The sequence below is a fragment of the Canis aureus genome, chromosome 7 (assembly GCF_053574225.1).
Source record: "Canis aureus isolate CA01 chromosome 7, VMU_Caureus_v.1.0, whole genome shotgun sequence".
Taxonomy (NCBI): Eukaryota; Metazoa; Chordata; class Mammalia; order Carnivora; family Canidae; genus Canis; species Canis aureus.
This window is the reverse complement of record NC_135617.1, coordinates 32,951,798-32,972,596: the sequence shown is the minus strand read 5'-3', so window position 1 is coordinate 32,972,596 and position 20,799 is coordinate 32,951,798. Positions and strand designations below refer to the sequence as shown.

The following is a 20,799-nucleotide window of genomic DNA, read 5'->3' as shown; positions in this document are numbered from 1 at the left end:
TAATTTCTGAAAACTACTTAAGTATATCTTCCACTGCATCTAATGTTTGTCCTTGATTAAATATAAAACTAAGAATAATGGCTTTTATAATAAGAATCATAACCTTTGAATAATTAAACAAGTTAAAAACCAGCAGAGTTTTTGTTAGATAATATCCTCATAATCCAAACAGATATTTCTCCTTTTGCACCACATGCCAATGGTTCTTAGAAAATAAAGCATTACCTTCTAGCCTCTACAAGGCAATATTAAGTTTTCTCAATAAAATCTAGCCTTGGGTTTCATTAGTTTCTTGTTGGTAGCTGAAATTGTACAAGGGATGAGATCCCAGGAAAGTAGTGCAGAACAAGAAAAGACAAGAGCGAGGCAAACTGGATTCAATCGATATTTGAGGAAGTGGCACAATTTAACTGATATAATAGTTCAGATGACATAAGCAAAATTATTTCTCCTGTATTCATTTCTTTGGGATGAGTAGCCCCCTAAACTTTAAAAGTCTCAAAGTCTCCTCCACTATTAAAAAAAAAAAAAAAAAAAAAGTGGAGTAGCTGGTGGCAGAGCTGGAATAAAGGAGCTAGTGGTTTAGGAAGCAATTGCCATCACACTCAAAGCTGTGATCCTGATTGGAGGTCTCAAAAGAGGACTCTCTTCAGACCTTTGTCTTTTGAGATCCCCAAACCCCTGTTTCCAGTGGTGGGGGTCCCAATGACACAGTACCACATTGAGGCCTCTGCCCAGGTCTCTGTGATGCAAGAGATTCTGCTCATTGTCTTCTACCACCCTGATGAACCTCTCACCCAATTTCTAGCGGCTGTCCATTAGGAGTTTAACCTTCCAGTCAGATACCTGCAGGAATTTGCACCCCTCAGCACAAGAGGTAGTCTCTACCATTCCTAGGACCAGATCCTGGCTGGGGTCCTGAGGCCTTCTTGGTGCTCAATGCTGATGTCTGCTCTGACTTCCCCTTGAGTGATGTGTTGGATGCCTACAGACACCAGCCTCACTCTTTCTTGCTCCCTGGCACCACAGCTAATGGGACATAATCCCTCAACTATAGCTGCATCGTAGAGAATCCACAGACACACAAGGTCCTACACTATGTGGAGAAATCCAGCATTGTTAGTGACATCATCAACTGTGGTATGTATCTCTTCTCTCTGGGAGCCCTGAAGCCCCTTGGGGATTTCTTCCAATGTAACCAGCAGGATGGGCAACTGGGGGACTCTTCAGGTCTGTGGCCAGGAGCGGGCACCATCTACCTGGAACAGGATGTGTTCTAGTCCCTGGTCCAGCAGGGCCAGATCTAGCCATGCCTCACTGATGGTATCTGGAGTCAGATCAAGTCCACAGGCTCAGCCCTCTATGCCTCCTGCCTCTACCTGGGCCAGCACCCGCTCACTTACCCAGAACAATCGGCCAAGCACACCCCAGGGGGTCCATAAATCTGAGGAAATGTTTACATCCACCCAATAGCTAAGGTGGCTCCCTCAGCTGTGCTGGGCCCTAATGTCTCCACTGGGGAGGAGATGACCATAAGCAAGGGTGTGTAGCTCCAAGAGAGTGCTATTCTCCACAAAGCCATGCTACAGGAGCACACATGTGTTCCACATACCACTATGGGCTAGGGGAGCACTGTAGAGTGTTAGGCCCATGTGGAGGTACCCCGATGACCCCAATCCCAACAACCTGCGAGTGCACATGAACAGGGAGAGCCTCTTCAAGGGTGGGAAGCTGCTGCCTGCCATCACCATCCTAGGCTGTTGTGTCCAGATCCCTATTGAGGTGCTTAGCCTGAACTGGATTGTTCTGTCACACAAGGAGCTAAGCAGCAGCTTCACCAACCAGATTATCCTCTGAGGGGGACTACCAGAAGGCACCTCTCCAAGTCCTTCTCACTCCTCTTGAGACTACTGCCTGCATGGCTCACCTGGGTCCAAAAGGAACAGAGGAAGCCAGGCAGGATCTTCACATGCCAGGAGCAATGTGAGTGGCCAGGACACTCCTGGCCTCCCTCTCCACTCCCCAGGGAACCTTGTTGGGGCGGGGGGGGGATGTTGTCATTTTGACCTCCTATAGTAGGATTTAAAATAAAGCAATGAGAAATATTTATATAAGAATTTTCTACAGTGCAGCGAGCACTTTGGATTAAAGCAAAAACACAGCCATTCCCTATTCTTTTTTTTTTTTTCTCTTTAAATACAAAACTTATGGTTCTGCCATATGCTTTCCCCTTTTCCAAGAATGGATGTTTTCTGCTTTTCATCCATTCCTAATCAATCTTCAAACAGACTAAATCCAATGATTATAACACAAGAGTGGGAGCAGAGGACTAATACAGGAAACAAAGGTTTAACAATGTGCTATTTTCACAAAGAAGTGCTAAGTCTCTCTTCAATTCATCCTACTTGGGAACAAACAGAAAATGACTCTAAACATTTGGGTTTGGTGTTTTGTTTTGTTTTCTATCTTTCCTTCTCATTTTCTCTGGAAAGTACCTTCCACTTGTTTCCAGGTACACATTAGTTTACACCACTGACAAAGCAAAAAGAACAGCCTTGAACCCCCAATAAAACAAAGTTCTGCTCTTATCACTTTCCTGTACCATGTAATTTTTCTTTAACTTATGCAATATGTATCATAAGTAAGATCTGCTATCTTTGTATAGTTTGTACACACCCGCATGAAGTCGTTCCTACGTAAGACAATGCATAAGGCTATGAAAGTGACTAGGAAAGAAGGCAATTATTCCATGCAGGGGACAGACAAAAGATAAACGAGTGGACTGAAAGTCCTCTATAAGCTCCATCCAGCTCTGTGCTGCAGGTTTCAGAGCACAAAGCAACATTGCACAGCGCAAGCACTGGGCCCAGAGCCTCTGACTCTAATTAATAAAAGAAAAGTCTTCCAAGGTAAGAAGTTCCTTAGCCCAGCCACATTGACTAACTCACAAACTGCTTATGATCCTTTTGGGATTATCTTCCAGGATCCAGTAACAGATGGCTCAGAAAGTAAGAAGTTTCTCTAGGAATGGGGTGCTGATAATAGCGCAGCACACACAAGTCAGTTAACAAACTGATCCTGATGAACAGCAGTTTGAAAATTTCAGCCACTATGACAAATGTCAAATGATGGAAATTCCCTTTAGAAATGACTTAAAACACTGTGTCTTAAAATATCAGAAAGCCCAAGATTACTCTCCACAATGTCATAATGCTCTGCCTTCTACCAGTATAAGCACCAGTGTTTATAACCCATATCAAGGAGGAAAAATCAGATCTTATTTCCACTTTTTCCAACATGCTGATATTTCCTATGCAAAGTGATTAAGGAGATGTTATTAAAGCCCCCACACATAAAATGATAAATATCTCCAAGACATTTTGTGATCCCCAAATCCAAGTGTGGATAGCTTCTACAACATATACCAGTAAGGTAGTAAATTATAACTGAACAATTTAAGTGACTTAAATCCTTAATGATTATATAAAAAGAAGACTAGAGTATTATATAAAACTTTACAAATACATTCTGCCACCAAATAATCTCTACCCACATTACATTACATCATTGCCTGGTAACATTAACCATGAACTTATATATATTTTTGATTTCTATAAAAACCAACAAAGCTGTGGCAATAAACGTGTTGCTTGCCCTTATTATCAAATCATTCATTTCAGGGCAGTGAGTCTTGTTTGAGAGAGCATATTCATAAGCAAAAATTCTCTGCATGATGCATTGAATAAGGCAATGAGCATTTTAATCCTATTTCTGATGAATTCTCATGTCAATAGGTTAAGATATTAACATTTACTACTGTGGAAGCATCTACCATGTGCCATATGCTTCAGGAAGTTTCAACTGCTCATTCATGAGTATAGAAATGTTTGTGAGAGCTTGTGAAAAATGAAAATTCCTAGGCCCCATTCCCATGAATCTGACTTAGTAGATGGGACTAAGCCAGGAAGTATTCCAAAAGTCCCTAGATAATTACAATGCAGCACAGATCTGAAATCCTGACAATTATGATTTTAAAATGGTATAAAAGTGTTTTAAAAGCAGCAGGGCATAAAAATAAAATTAAAATAAAATAAAAGCAACAGATGTTTACAATCTTAGGCAGACAGAGGTAAAAAAAAAAAAAAAAAAAAAAGACTGATAGTTTAATAAGGGACTTGGTTGTTTAAATCTTGGTTCCTTTGACCTGCAGGCAGGGACTCAAGCCCAAGGATTCAGACTTCGTATGAGATTCAGTTTTCTGAAGAAACTCTTGGGAAATCACTGACTTTTCTGTTCTTAACAATGGGTGAACTTGACATGAATCTCTCCTATCTGTAGAGAGGAGCTGAGCAAGAAAAGAGTCAGCCACTGATAACATTTGATACTTTTCACTCTGTGGGTCAATGACCAGAAGTGCTGCAACTGCATTTTCAGAGATGGAAAAGTTGAGTGAGAAAGTAATTGCAGAAACACTTGGCTCATCTTGCATTATTGACTGGAGACTGGGGGCTCCAGAACAAAAGGCAGTAGGCCTGGCAGCCCGCATAGAAGCAGAGAGGCAGTGGTATGAACCACAGACCAAGGAGAATCTGATTCTCCATAGCTGATCCAGAGCAAGCAAAAACTGCCTAGAGTTAGAGCCAAAGTTCTGGCCTTCTAATTAATTAAAACTAACTATCAAATCACAAATATCAACCTTGTCAGCTGTGCATGAAGACAAACTTATTTTCCCCCAGCATCCTTCCTACTTAGTCCACAAGGGTACAGGGAAGAGGTAGATGATATCTCTATTTAAATCATATTATTTAAGTCATTCTGTACTTCATTAATAAAACTGTGCAGCAAGATCCTCCACTGTCATCAATAATACTATTAAGGCTCATCAATGTGTTTGGTAAAGGCATTTGAGAAATAAAACCAGCAACCAATGTTTTGAAGCCACTAGAATACAAAATAAATAAATAAATAAGACAAAACAGAAGACACTAAGAGACTCCAAACCTACTTAACTACTAGTAATCTTGTTTGGAATGTTACATGTTTCACAAACTTGGCCTCAGGTTTGTTCAAATCGCTCTTTCTTGAACTTCTGCAGTAAAATGTGCATCAGTGATCCACATTGTCCTCATTGACCTGTTGTTGCTCAGCACTTTCTTCAACCATACCCACAGCAAAACCCAGCACCTCCATCTATCTTACTGAACTGGGAGCCCTGCCACACCTCCCAACCCTTCATTCTGTCCAGTACAGTACTGACTTTTAATGCAAGTTGAAAAGCATCTCAATGATCTAATAGATGGAGGAGAGCTCTTTTCACTCTTATGGAGCTCCTAGTCTCCTGAGCGTGCCATCAAGTGTGGCAGTGCTGCAGACCTCACCCTTTAGATCTATAATTTAACTAACAGAGTGCTAGTAAAAAAAACCAGAAAGCACTCAATTGGGATTCATAGGCTTTTAAGCTCTGAAACTGTTATATTCCCTGGCAACTTTAATGTTCCAAATGCATCTCTTCAGTGTCAGTCCAGCCCTCCAACAGGAAAAAGCACAAACAGGGAAAAAGGGGAAAATACTGAGATATTTCTCTTTAAAATGAACGTCAGTGGAGATCTACATATTTAATAGCTGTGGGATTATGCCATGTTTCAGATGCCTTGGTAGCAGTGGGTTGACAATGGCAGGGATGGGGATGTGCAGTCCCTGTCTTTGTGTCACAAACAAACAACAAGCTGATAAACACATAGTCATGAAGAGTGATAAGCCCTCTGATGAGAAAAAGAAAACAATGTTATAAGTAATAAGAACAATCTGCTTAGAATGGTCTCTCTGGGGAGTGGACATTCAGGGTAAGCTGTGCTAAATTGATAAACCGTAGGGAGTGAGGGAAAGAGTATTCCAAGCCAAGTGAACAGCATGTGGAAAAGCCCTGGATGAGTAACAGCTTGATACATTTCGGGAACTGAAATAAATGGCAAGCATGGCTGGAATATAATGTGCAAATAGAAAGACAGGAGCTGCCGTGGGTGAGTTGGAAAAGAGCCACTTAGGGCTTACAGGACTCTGGATTTTATTTGAGCCACAATGGGAGCCACTGAAGGATTTTAGGAAGAAGGATGACATATCCTGAGCTCCAATTTTTTAAAAGATGTATTTATTTATTTTAGAGACTGCATGCATGCAGAGGGAAGGGGCAGAGGGAGAGGGAGAGGGAGTCTTATCAGACTCCACACTCAGCATGGAGCCCTCCACACGGGGCTCACTCTCACAACCCCGAGATCACAACCTGAGCTGAAACCAAGAGCAAAGTGCAGCCAACTGTGCCACCAACTAGCCTCCTGAGTTTCATTTTTAAAGTTCATACTGCTGACTATGTGGAGAAAGCAAAAATAAAAGCAAGAGAGAAATACTATAGGCAGATAAATATGGCAAATAAAGTGATATGACAGAAATGGAAAGAGAGAGAAAGAGATAGGTAAGTAGACAGAGAAATGTAATTACAAGTAAAATCTCCTCCCAGAAAAATCTCTTCATGAAGACAGGAAAGAAAGAAAACACTTTTGTTATTGAATAAGCATTAATGTGATGCACATTACAGGCAACTTGCTAAGAGAATGCAGATGCAATGGAATCTCACTCTTTTAAAGAGCTGAGCAGACACAACCTATTCCATACATGTTCTCAACATTAGCAATGAGTGGTCTTCAGTAAGAAGCCTTGACAGCACCATTTGTCACACAGTTCATCCTACATTCACCTGGTAACTAGGGTGGCCATACATGTTTGCTAATTGGCTTTATCCAAAGGAAAAATAAATTCATATCATCAGGAAAGAGATAGCTTTGCAACTTGTGGTGAGGCACTGCCAAATTAGATGCCTACTCTCCCCCAGACAATGGAAGACAGGGACAATAGCTCCTGTGATGTTTACATTTCAAAGACATGGCTCCCAAGTCTTTGAGAAAGACATTTCTGGATCATATCTGTAAAGAGATTATCTGTTAAAAAGATTTATGTACATTTCAAAGAGACAGAATTTATAAGTTTTCTAAAGTAAATGCTCTCAGAGGTGGGCAGGGGGTAGTTAGTCTCTTCCTTTATTTTCAACAGATAATTAAGCTTATTTTTAATTTGTTTTGGCCCTTACAAGTGATGGATAGATAGAGAGCTAGATAGACAGATTTGAGATTAATGTATTTGGGATAGATGTGAGGACCGAAGAGGGAGGAGAAACTAAGATGACCAGAAGTTTGAGCACTTACATCAGGTATACTGAAAAGAAAGTCTCTATGTTCTAAAACACATAAAATGCACATCTGCAGTTTGAAGTGGCTGTCCCATGTGAATGTGATGAAAAACACAAGTAGATGCAGCATCTCCAGGAGACTAATTTCATAAAGTTGCCTCCAACAGCATTCAACACCCAAGAACCAAAGTGCTCAGCTCAGCAATTATGCAGGCAGCCAGCTCCCCAAAAGAGCAGCCACATATCTGTAATTTGGACATGTCCTCGGGACTATCACTAAAACAGGCAAAGGACTTGTTCCAGTTATTAAAGGATTTTCTCTCAGCAACAAACTCAGTCTTCTGTCCTCTGCTTGGATAGGCTGAGTGAGACTTGGTGGGCTCCACTGCTCCTTTAGCCTGTCCCTGAGTGCTGTAAGGTTTTATTCAACTGAAGCATTTGGGTGGGTGGGAGCAGTTCAGAATAATATGCTCCTTAATAAGAGACACTTTTACCTTTTCTTGAGCTCAGCCTCAGCTCTAATGATGGCAATTATAAGAGTAGTCATCTTGGTTAACACTTAGTGACTGCTTATTATGCTGTACATGCTAAATAGCTTAGCTCATTTAATCTCTTTTATGGTGCAATGAGGCAAAAACCCATTTTGTAGATGAAGAAAGTGAAGCACTGATTGGTGAAATAGTCAGTATGCAGCTAGGATTTAAAGTCAAGTCTCCCTCTGACAGACTGTCTGGGGCTGTTTAGTGTTCCTGGCCACAGAAGATAAGTTTGTTACCTGTGGCCTGGGAATTTCTGTAGATCCTGTGCTTCCTGTGCTCTGTGGAGTTAGAGCCTCAGTGCTTTCCTGTCTCCTGTGTGAGAATGAAGTCTACATGGATGGAAAGTATGTCTTGTACACTATGGTTTCCCTGGAGCCTAGTACTATACCTGGTACCTAGCAGACACTCAATAAATACTTTATAAATGAATTAATTATACCTTTTTAAATGTTGGCTTCATAGTTACTTATCTCAGCATTTTAAATATTTTATTATTTCCACATGTAACTATGCCAATTCAAACTTCAAAAGAATAACTTGGGACTATACGATAGGATTATAGGAGAAAGGAACTATAGAAAGCTAAACAAGATGTTTAAATTATGTTTAAGATTATCATCTACCATGTTTCATCTAAAGAAATCTCATGCCTTTGGCATTCTCCCAGTTGTATTCCCAGTGAAGACAGTGTTAAGAGTATACTATGATGTTTAAAATGTAGAGTGTCTGAGATATGGAAAGGCCACTTTCCAAACTCCTCAGAGTTGGATAGTGACAGAACAGAGCAGGAAAGGCAGCGTGTGTGGTGGCTAGAGCCTAGAGTTTGGGGGCTAATAGATTTGGTTGAAATCCTGGCTCTCTTCCTCCTACTGCTAGTGTGACCTCAGTTATTAAGCTCCTTTGTGCCTCAGTTTCACCAGCTCTAACAGAATCTATCCCATATGATTGTTGATAAGGTGAGTTAACATATGTAAAGCCATTAGAACACCATATCTGGCACATAAACATGCTTATTATTACTTTTACCTAGAAGATGTAACAAAAGAGCTCATTAACTTCAGTAATGTAGCAGTTGTGTGACCTCAAGATGGTTTCTTAAGCTGAGCCTGTTTATTCATCTATAAAATATATATGATTAATTCATACCTTGAAGCAAAATTGGGAGTCCTTTATAATTTTATTTCTATAAAGTTATAAATGAGAATCCTACCTTTTAGGAGGTGCTAAATAAGCAGCAGGTATTATTAGTAAAGATGAACTTCTCAGCTAGCTGAGAAGAACTTATGGAAGCTCAAAAGTCAGATTCAGTCACTACACACAGGGATATAGCCAGGCTGAAGCTAGGTCTGAGGGGAAGATGCAGAAATAGGCAGGCTAGTCAAGCACACAGTGGAATAAAGCTACAGAAAGGGAATGTGTAAATGAGGAGGGCAGAAACTCAAACTGACCCCTCTCTAAACTACTCCCCTAAAGCACTAACAGTAGACAAGAGCTAAGGAAGAGAATCCTGCAAAGGAGACTGAAAGAAGAGATAAGAGGAAAACCAAGGACATATGGTAGCAACTGAATAGGAAAGAAGAAAGGGGTTGAAGAGAAAGGACTTATCCTAGTCAAGGTGGTCAACACCCAAGAAGTTAGGAGGATAAATCCTGATGAGCATCCATCCACTGGAGAACACCTACCAATCAGGACTGGCTACATAATTTGCAGGGCTCACTGCAAAATGAATATGCAAGCAAGCCAGGGGCAGCGAAGTCTATCTCCTTTCCATGACCCAATACATGTTGGACCAGGGATCCCCAAAGAAATGCATTCTCCATGTGAGGATGAGCTGTGTACCTAGATAGGGGTTAGCAAAAGGCCCCTGACATATCATCCCACCCTCCACCCCAACTGAGCATGGTGCTGCCTGCAGGAGGAGAATAGCTGACATCTTACCCTCCCCCATCCTCCCAACCCCATGCTCATGGCCAGGTGACCACTGGGTTGGAGGGCAATAGCAAATGCAGGCCCTCTTCTCCAAAACAACCAACCTAATTGCCCTCTGGGGCAGAGTGACCTCAGTCTCTGTGCAGGGTGGTGGAGCCAGCTAATGAGAACACCTCTCAGGGAGACAGAAAGTCTGGAAGGCAACCTCACACAAGAGTTGAGGCTCCAAGTCCCCAAAGGATACATACAAAGCACCCATTCAAAGGCAAAATTATTAAGAATTTCAACATAGCCACCACAGATCGTCAAATTTCAAATCTGGGTGCCATGTGCAACCTGCCCTCGTCTCACACCCAAGAGGCCTGCCCACAATTGGGAGGTGGCTGTCAAAGTATTAGGTAGTCATTGAAGAGGGAGCAAGAAGTACTAAGTTAGCATAGTTGACTGGTTTAAAGAAAGTTTGCTAGGAAGAAGATGTCAGAGCAGTAAGAAGAAAATAAATTTTTAGATTACGGAGGCAGGATGGGAAAGGACCCAAAAGTCAGGTCAGGTGTTGGCTTCAGTTACAAAGGCAGGGGTCATTAGTGTCTAAGGGGAAATAAAGAGGGCCTTAAGAGTTGCAGGAGAGGAAGATGGGAACAGAACCAACAACATTTTTTTTTTTTAAAGTTTTTATTTATTTATGATAGTCACAGAGAGAGAGAGAGAGAGAGAGAGAGAGAGACAGAGACAGAGACAGAGACAGAGACACAGGCAGAGGGAGAAGCAGGCTCCATGCACCGGGAGCCTGATGTGGGATTCGATCCCGGGTCTCCAGGATCGTGCCCTGGGCCAAAGGCAGGCGCCAAACCGCTGCGCCACCCAGGGATCCCAGAACCAACAACATTTATCTCTGATCAAGACACTCAAATATGACCAACACTGAAGTACTGGCAGTCAAAAAATAGCATTAAAGAAAAGCATCAGTGGAGAAGATGGTCCCCGACATGACTATCTAATATACTCACTTGGACCAAAGTCCCACAGAGATTTGGCCTGATTTAATTGGTCAATTAAGAACATTATGTCCATGACAGATTTTATTTCTGCTGATTTGCTTTCCTCAACGTTCTATTCATAAAAGCAGTTTTAATCTTTTCCCAATAAATTTCCCTGCACATAACAGTACCACCTGCCAACTTTTGAATGCAGTTCTTATTTTAATGGGGTAGACACTTTTTCCATGCCCTAACTTTAAATTGAACACTGTTTACTGCTTTGTTTAGAGGCAGCAAATTATAGTGGAGACTGGGTATACAGGGAAATCAAATGTCAGCTACTAAATGATCACAAGTTTCTTTTAAACGTTACCACTTGTCTTAATGGAATAACCGGAGAGTCAATATAATGGGCCAATCCCTAAATTCCATCGTTCTGCTCCAATAAACATAAAACTCTGACAGTGACAGCACTCCTCTGACACTCTGCATGCAGTCACAGGAAATACTGCTTATTGATGCTACTACTTAGGAACCTTGGAAAGAAAGAATACGTCAGTGCTTCTGTCTGTCTGTCTCTCTCTCTCTCTCTCACTCTTTCCACCTCTCCCTCTTCCCTCTTTTTCTCTCCTGTGCTGTCTTTGCTTCCTTCTTTCTTGTTTTGTTTTTCTCACTCTTTCTCTGACACTCTGAAGGTTCAGTGCAGTTTAGCAAACCCAAAATTTATCACTATTTTGAGTTGTCCCTTAGTTTGTCCTCTAAGATTACTTAAATTTAAAAAATAAATTTTTTCAATGTGAATAGAAACAAAGGTAATTATTTGTACAAGCAAGTAGTCACTTAGTAGTCATAATAACAAAGTATTTGTAAAAGCTGGTTCCTTTGTCTCAAACAGTGAAAATGTAACAGGTTCTTGTTTGATAATCTTTTTTCCTTTTACAGTTTAGATCTCCTTTTCTTCAAAATGCATGGTACATTAGTACATCAAAATTTTAGATAATTTTTTGAATCCTCAATTTTTGAAAACCTCACAATCTATGAAAATGTGGAGTTGCTCTTCATTCCCAGTCCTGAATTAAGCATCTACAACCTAAATATACAAATCCATTCAGAGTCCCTCTTTTCCTATAATTTAGTTAACTTTTTAGAGACAAAAAACCAATCTGTTGACACTAGAATTTTCATTCCTGAGAAATTCTCATATATATATATATATATATATGTATATACATTTTGCATATATATTCAAGTTCTTTTTCAGATAATGACTTGATTTGTATAAGGAGGGAAGACAGAACTGTGAATAAATATAAATATCATTATTTTTTCAAGCTCTAAAAGTAATACCCACTGAACTCTGTATTTATCCATACTTCTGCCTGCCCCACTTATACAAATAAAAATCCTGAAAAATTACTATCTTAAAATGTTTGCACAATGTTGGGTATATGTGTCTATGCATATACACAATATCACATGTGTATATATATATATACACATATTTATGCATATTAGGTATATATATACAAATGTAGATAGAGAATAGAATAGAGATATAGTTAGGTCTCCATAATGATTAATAAAGCTATAAAACCAGGAAGCCTTGGTGGCTCAGTGGTTGAGTGTCTGCCTTTGGCTCAAGTCATGTTCCCAGGATCCTGGGATCAAGTCCCACTTCAGGCTCCCTGTGGGGAGCCTGCTTCTCCCTCTGCCTATGTCTCTGCCTCTCTTTCTGTGTCTCTCATGAATAAATAAACTCTTAAAAAATATAAAGCTATAAAGCCAAGTGCATTTAAAGGGAAAATTGAATTAAGCAGTACTACTAATATATAGGAATTTCCTGAATGCCTATGGTGTGTTACCAGTATGGAAGTATACTGGAACTATCTTGTAATTTATGCTGATGTTGCTTTTCTCATTGCTGCTTTTGAAAAGCCCATATAAAGCCTGATTTCTCCGTACATATTTCACCTATGGGAACAGAAGAGAAGAATTTTCCAAATTGCAAATTTTCCATACATGCACTAATCTCTTCCTAAAGGCCCAATTTACTAGTAATTCAGTATTAACATTGGAATGGACATGAAAAAGCATAGCTGGAGCAAAACAATGACCATACCTTACTTAGCCAGTTAAATCCTCAGCAGCAATAAAGATAACACAGAACTCAAAAACAGAAAAATCTTCAATCAGCACTGGGAACAAAAAAATGAAAGAGGCAAAGTGGTTTAAAATAACCTCATAACTGAAAAACCAGAAATCTAAAGACTTTCGCCTTACTCTTTCCTTCATTTTCTCAATTCTGCCCTACCGAAAGCTAAATAAACTTAATTTCATACCTGGGTTTCCTCTTAGACTATTGTTTTTGAATCTAGTTGAATTCAAACGAATGCCAATTATATATCCAAGACTGACTCTTATTCCAAGGAGGGAAAAGCAATCAGCAAATGCAATTGCACTTTCATGCTGAAGTTGTACATCCAAGTAACTGCTATTTGCAATAACCACAGAAAAGCCTATTTTCTTAATTATAGCTGTTAGTAAATGAAAACATATTTACACTTCACAAATATGTTAGGAGTTTCACAAGTCTTAAATTTCAGAGAATAATATCAAATTATCCATTTACTAATTAGCATTTGAAAAGCTATTTGCATTTGCTTGCTACTGACAAATATTTAGTTATACAAATATATAGTTATTACATATACAACAGGAAAATTTAAATATCTAAATTTCTATATGCATAGTTGTCTCTATAGTTAATCTAGAATTTATGACTCCAACATAGACTCACAAAAATATTCATGCATCTACTGATTGTCACTGGAGGTTATAGCCTAACACAGACAATATAGACAAATATACTAAGAAATTAAAATACATCAGAAACAAAAAGTGCTATGAAGAAAATTAACATGAAGTCATATGAGAACAGCTGGATGGTTAATTTTGCTGTATGGCAAACAGAACTTCACCTAACCTCACTGAAGAATGTAGAAGGATATGACTAATCAACTGCCAAGATTGATGTCAGAGGCAACCACAGAAGGTACTGCTAAAGAATTACATAAAACAGAACATCAGGATGACTTATAATGTAAATACTAACAATGTAAATACTAGCATGAATTGAATATCTGCCAACCAACTGTAGGATAATGTATAACGACTATAGCTTGAATAAGAAGAGCTGAAAATCAATTACTGTTTTGTAGCCACTTGCTGGCTATCTGTATGCACTCAGGATAATTTGTTCCTACACCACAACAAAATCAGTTAATTCTCTATTTATGAATTGGCATGTTCATTTGGGTCTTGAATTCTTCCTTTTTTTCCCCCTCTCAACAGGAGGTTAAGGAAGGTCTCTCTGAAGAGCTGACATATAATATGACATCTGAAAATCATGCAGATGATAACCAAATCTCAGGAGATCATTTCAGAGAGAGAAGAGTCAGTTGAAAACAATTACTTTGAAAAATAATAACCGTCACCAATGAAATGATATCTCCTTTATCTTTGACTTTTGACTGCAATATTTTGTGTATTTAGTGTTGAAGGAGAATAATTCAGGCTGATGAAAGTAAGGCATTCTTTTTTTAAATTTCCCACAGCAGTCCACATAACTTATTCATAAGGAAAGCTTCCCTTGTGTAACTCTGGATTTTATGGTAAAATAGGTTGTCATACCCCATAATGACCTCCTCCTTGGTTCTGATTGAGTTAACTTTTCTTAAGCACCCATGCACAATGAAATAAAATATGTATAATAATACACATAATACATATATAAAACATACAATACAGATACAGATAAATAATACAATACATAACGTAATAACTATCTTCATATCCTCATAGTATAGCACAAGACCTTGACCATAAAATATGTTCAATAAGTGTATATTGAATAAATAGGTTAATTAATGACTGATTTCTGTGAGCAAAGTGTCCCAGTATTTTTTTCCACATTCTAGAGCAATCCCACAATACGCAAGACAAGGATATCTGAAAATTAAGATCTCTAAACTGTGTCCATTATGATGGGTAAAATGCACAGACATGAGTACCAATAGTTCTCAAAGAAAGCTAATCATAGGGATGGGCAACTGGGTGATGGGCATGAAAGAAGGCAAGTGATATAATGAGCGCTGGGTGTTATATGCAACCGATGAATCACTGAGTTCTACCTCTGAAACTGATAACACACTATACATTAACTGAGTTTAAATAAAATTTTCAAAAGTAAAATTTAAAAAAAAAGAAAGCTAATCATTCAAATCACCTTAAGAGCTTATTTTTTGTAATATCAGGAGACCCTGATTCAATAGATCTGATATGGGGTCACAGAAGTGGTATTATCAAGTTTAATTACCACAATTCCATGTGGTATGAATGCAGGGCCACTGAGAGGACCTCTTAGCGTGAATAGCTCCTCAAAGATTCCTCATTTCCAGATAATCTACCATTTGAGGCAGTCTTCTCTTTAAAGTGCAACATGTAAGTCTAAGAGAAGGATGTATATTAAATCATTAAAAACTTCATATGTGCTAAAGATATAGAGAGAGGGAGAGAGAGATTCTAGAGCTTTGTTCTGTAAGGTAGTTCAGTTATTTGGTAAGAGTTTGATCTTCTTTAAAAAAAAAGAGTTTGATCTTCTTGATACTTGCCTTTAAAGTTTTTTAAGGTAGGTGCAGAGAAGTATTTAGTCTAAGATTAATTTTTCCTCACTACTTAGGCAATGCTCTTCTGAATATTCCACCCTATGCACCATGAGATATAGTTTTCCACTCTGGCTGGTGGGAACATAATCTCTTCCCAGCTTTTTGTGATCTCTGTATACTGCTCCTTTTTGGACAATTCTTTCCCCAACCTCAGATAGTTTCTTCACATGCTGAAGACATGCAGGATGCCATCTATGAATCACTGGAGCTCTCTCTCTGCAATGCTCTTCATTCTCCAGTATTAGCACCTGAGAATTCTAGTTACCCTGGGCTTCCCTTAACTTCGATATTTGTCTCCTCAACTCAAAAAGACAGTTGGACTCCACCTGGTTCTCTACTTCTGCAGAGCGGCCTAGAAGCCCTATCTAGGCAGAAAGCTAGGGTAACCGTAGAAGTCACCACATTTGTTTCCCTTCTTTTAGGAACCACTGTCCTTCCTTGCCTGATAGCCAACTGTTGTTTCATATATTTCATTGAGCTTTTTAGTTCTTTCAGTTCTTTAAATTGGTTCTGTTGCTGCATCTTGGCTAGATACAGAAGTTTGTGATTTTTTTTTTCAATATTCCACTTTGGCAGAGTGGTGGGGGACAGTATTAGAGGTTTCCACTTGGCTTTACTTAATATGATAGCTTGATCACCACCAACCCCAGGTGGACTCAGTGTAAGGTTTTCTTCAACTGCCAAATATGTCAATCCCAGTTGAGCATTCAAGTATGGAGTAATGACCATAGTGAGGTCACAGACCCAAAGGACCCACTGTAGATTAGATATTGTTAAGAACCCTATTATTTCCTGCCTCCCTGCCCCTCACTTTTTCACCTCTCTAATAGGTGAGCCATGGTGACATTTTAAAGTCTCCTGTGTTCAACAGCCCTAGAAATGTCTGGGTATTCCCCTTTCCTCACTGTATAATTATCTGAGAAAATAACCGTATGAACGGGTATTCCCCTTTCCTCACTGTAAAATTATCTGAGAAAATAACCATATGAACCTTTTGGGAAGAAGTGGGAAAATCATTATAGTATATATCTCATAATGTTGCAGGTTCTACATCCCGGAGACTGACCACCTCTACAGTCAATGGGTATTGGGTCTAAATATTGTCTCTTGTCTGTAACATTGCAAGACCATGTAATTGTATTGAGCTGACCATTCTTGGCTTCCTGTTCTTGCTTTCTTTCATTTGTTCCTTTAATTTTTATTTATTTTTGACCAATAAAAATTGTAGGTGTTAAAAAACTTAATATGAATTACTTTAGTAGATTATATTAAAGAGCTCAAGGGGTACCTGGGTGGCTCAGAGGTTGAGCGTCTGCCTTTGGTTCAGGTCATAATCCCAATGTCCTGGGATCAAGTCGTGCATCGGGTCTTCCCACGGAGAGCCTGCTTCTCTCTCTGCCTATGTCTCTCCGTTTCTGTGTGTGTCTCTCTCTCATGAATAAATTTTTAAAATCTTAAAAAAAAAGAAGGATCTTGGGAAAACTGGAAGGGTGACAAAAGGCTGCAAAGGAAACCCAGAAAGAATAAAAGGAAAGCACAAACAAATGCAGACAAGAAAACAATTTACCAGAATCCAGGATAGCCCTCAATTTTTTCTCTTTGATGTTTAAGCTAAATAGTGAAAATCTAAAGAGAATAGAATGACCAAACCAGTGGAGATTGCTGATTTGCTCTATCTTACCATACTCAAATATTCATTCATGCATCAGATACTATCTACAAATTGACCAAAGCATAGCAGAGGGTGAGTGAAGCTGTAAATGTTGATAATTCTGTTTCGTCAAAAGTACCGAATTTCATTTACCATGCTCATTTAGAGAAGAATGCCATCTCAAAGCTGCATCAGTCACACTAAGGAAGAAGCTAATGTTCATTCAGACTGAGAAGATACCTGAAGAAAGATTGATAAATGCTGCTTTATTAGGATTCTCTTTAAAATTCATTTCTTCTTCATCAGTGATTCACTGCTTTTTTTTAATTTTTATCCTGATTCTTAGGTTATCTCAATAAGCGTTTGAAGAAGTTTCACTCAGTAATAAAAGGAAATAATGTCTGAAACCACTTCTCTTAAATCATTGTTGATGCTTGAAATTGTACTGAAGCAGTTCTCTTTAGCCTCCCTACCTTGTAAAGAAGGTATTTCATACTGAACATGCAATAAAATCACAAGGGACACTTTAAATTTTGTGTACCTCAGTTTCCCATTCCCTTTCTGCAAACTGATAATAAAAATATATTCTACTTAATAATTGTTTTTATACTCAGACTGTGAAGGCAACTTAGAGAACACCTAATTCAGTCCTTCTATTTTGCAGATAAGTAAGGTAAATTCATGAAAAATGTAATTTTGCAGGTAAATAATGAAGTCGAATTCATAAAATGAATTGTCCAAGGTCACATACCAAGTTGGAGGCAGAGTAAAGGTGATATTAATGGCAAAGCCATACTCAATTCAAGATACTTTCTTATCTCTAGAATTAAATTTATATATTTTAAGCCATTTACTGCATACTAATAACTGCAAAGCAATACTGAGAACAGAGCCATATTTTAACAGAGCAGTGAGGCGAGTGATTGCATTCAGTTTCAAGGTAATGGCTTTTGTTTTTACTAAATGATGATAGGACTTGCATGTTAGAAAATAGAAGAGCAGTTAAAAAATACGTTTATCAAATTAATTGCCAATATATACATATGGCATAACAGTTTTGGTGGTGGTATATTTTTAGTTTGAATGGCAATTGTCTAAGCCGTGTTTTGGTGTACTTTTATTTTCAAAGGCCCTATTTTTAAAAAATTATGTTTATGATAGAACTTCATATTAGTTTTAGCCATAAAGTTCTTCGGATTTCAAAAAGATTTGATAGCTCACTGAAATTTTTATCACACTTCATAATAGATGTTATGACAATCCACTTGATACAGTACAGAATATCCACGGGCTGAGTAATAGGCACAAACTTAAGTAAAGGCTATAGACATTTAAGAGATTTGGCATCATTCATTTAAAAATGTGCTAATGCTCTCACCATGAAGGAAGCTGCACTTTACGAAATTATAAAATGATTTCCCATGAGTCGTGCTAGCTCATCTGCCGTAAGTAGAAGCAGCACTTATGATATGTTTTAAAGTTTTCTTCTTGTGTCAGTGTTCCCAATTGTTTAAGTCATGAAGCCCATTACATTCCTTCTTAGATGAAGGTCAAAGCAGGTATAGAGAGGGATGCCTTGGTGGTTCAGCAGTTGAGTGTCTGCCTTTGGCTCAGGGTGTGATCCTGGAGTCCTGGGATCCAGTCCTGAGATGGAGTCCTGCATGGGGATTGAGTCCTGCGTCAGGACTGAGTTCTGCATCGGGCTCCCCAAGGGGAGTCTGTTACATCTCCCTCTGCCTATGTCTCTGCCTCTCTCTATATCTCTCATGAATAAATGAATAAAATCTAAAAAAAAAAAAAAAAAAAAAAAGGCAGGTATAGAAAGAATCAGGAAGGACTTTTTTCCAAAATGATAAATTCCTGGATTCCTGGTTTGGTTTTCTTTTTTAAGATTTAGAGATATGTGTTGCAGGAGAGACACATAGAGAGAGGCAGAGACAGCAGCAGAGGGAGAAGCAGGCTCCCCACGGGGAGCCCGATGCAGACTTGATCCCAGGACCTCAGGATCATGCCCTGAGCCAAAGGCAGATGCTCAACCACTGAGCCACCCAGGTGTCCCAAATGCCTGGGCTTTTAAAACCAATTCTAAAAGTAATGCATGAATGTCTGTTATATGAAGTGAATTTAACCTCATGCAGGATTTAATCCAGCTTCAGCCTGTTTGCAAGGATGAGTTATACCTCAGAGCTGTCCCAAAAAAAGGCAAGGGGTCTAAAGTAAAATGAGAGCTCTAATAAACACATAAAATTAAAGATAATAATTATGTGCTTTCTTCAGCAATACATATGCAAAAATTGAACAATACAGAGAACTAGCACAGCCTCTGCACAAGGATGACATGCAAATAAAGATTATGAATTTTGGCCTTTGCCAGTCTTTTCACCCACACCTATATCCTTCAGAGTTCCAGATGGACTACTTATCCATACTGTTTCAGATACATTGGCCTACCCAGTAGAAGCCCTGGAAAATGGTATAATTTCAAATCAGCCATCAGGTAGTCAGATGGACTCCTGAGCAAATGATCCATTATTGCCTCAGACTTGTTAGCTTTGGAACAACCTTAAAACCAGTGGCACTCTCCCTTCTAAAGACGGAGTTCAAGTTCCCATTTCCTTCATCACTCAGTGTTAAGACCAAAATACAGGAGGTCCTCAGTGCTAACTGAAAGGCTTTAGGGATGTTAAAAGTTCTTACTTCTTTGTAAACATCTACATTTAGAGATTCCTTTTATGATCTTTTCTTTAGGATTGCTTAGTGCTCTCATTTTCTAGTCTCTCTTCTCCCATGCATCTGGGGCAGCAGGATGAGTTAGTGCTTTCTACAACCAAGGAGGAAGATTCTCACTTTTAGAGGGCTAAACAGGGATCAGAATGAGAAAAGAGGATATGAAGTGAATACCTTAGGCTAATTATCCTAGGCTTCATGGAATAGTATCCATAGGAATGATATTAAGAAAAGTCAGTGAAGGTAAGCTACTCTTTCAAGAAAGTCAGAGAAACAGGGCTGGAGATGAGACAGGTAAATTAAAATGTAAAGGATCAAAGTATAGAATTGTTCTACTCTGCTTTATTCCTAAAGTAAAGATTACTCAAATGAGTTAATTTGCTGAGAGGGAAAAATTAGTAAGAACAGACAGTTGGAAGGTAGAAAATCAGGAGTGTAACTGACAACTTCCTAGAAGAGCCTATATGGGAATAGACCAAAAGTATAGATAAAGAAGTCAACCTTAAAATGGAAGAATCTTTCTTCTTCTAAGCCTAGGGATAAAAAGGGAAACTAATGGGCCCCTGGGTGGCTCAGTCAGTTGAGCATCTGACTCTTGATTTTGGCTCAGGTCATGATCTCAGGGTTGTGTGATTGAGCCCCACCACTTTGGGCTCCACAGTGGATGTGGAGCCTGCTTGGGATTATCTCTCTCCCTCTCTTAAAAAAAAGGAGGGTTAGAATTAAACAGAAAAAATTGTGATGGTGAAAAAGAGAAGTATACACAAATCTCTCAGTAAAATAAGAACTAAGTTTATCTGCTAAATGTGAGCTAGGTCCTGAAGACATTGAGGACTTACCAAATATGGAAAAGTTTACGTATATTTGACCTAAGGAGGTAATAGAGAATTGTCAAGGGACTGAATTAACAGTTCACTAGTAATAGCAAGAACCTACATAGGGTTAGAGAGCTTGAATTTTTAATGCATTTACTCAATGTAATTTTATGACCAAGTGTTGGATCCTAAGAAGG

The 20,799-nt window shown here is 38.9% G+C and overlaps 2 pseudogenes across 1 annotated transcript in view; both read left to right on the top strand.

The window, feature by feature from the left end:
- Positions 1-319: 319 nt before the first annotated feature.
- LOC144316695 (mannose-1-phosphate guanylyltransferase regulatory subunit alpha pseudogene) overlaps positions 320-20,799 on the top strand; it is an 85,808-nt pseudogene continuing 65,328 nt past the window's right edge. Inside the window, exons 1-2 of the transcript XR_013382590.1 lie at positions 320-421; positions 587-1,983. The product of XR_013382590.1 is annotated as a mannose-1-phosphate guanylyltransferase regulatory subunit alpha pseudogene (transcript). The remainder of the gene's footprint in view (positions 422-586; positions 1,984-20,799) is intronic.
- Positions 19,327-19,423, top strand: LOC144317921 (U6 spliceosomal RNA; annotated as a pseudogene).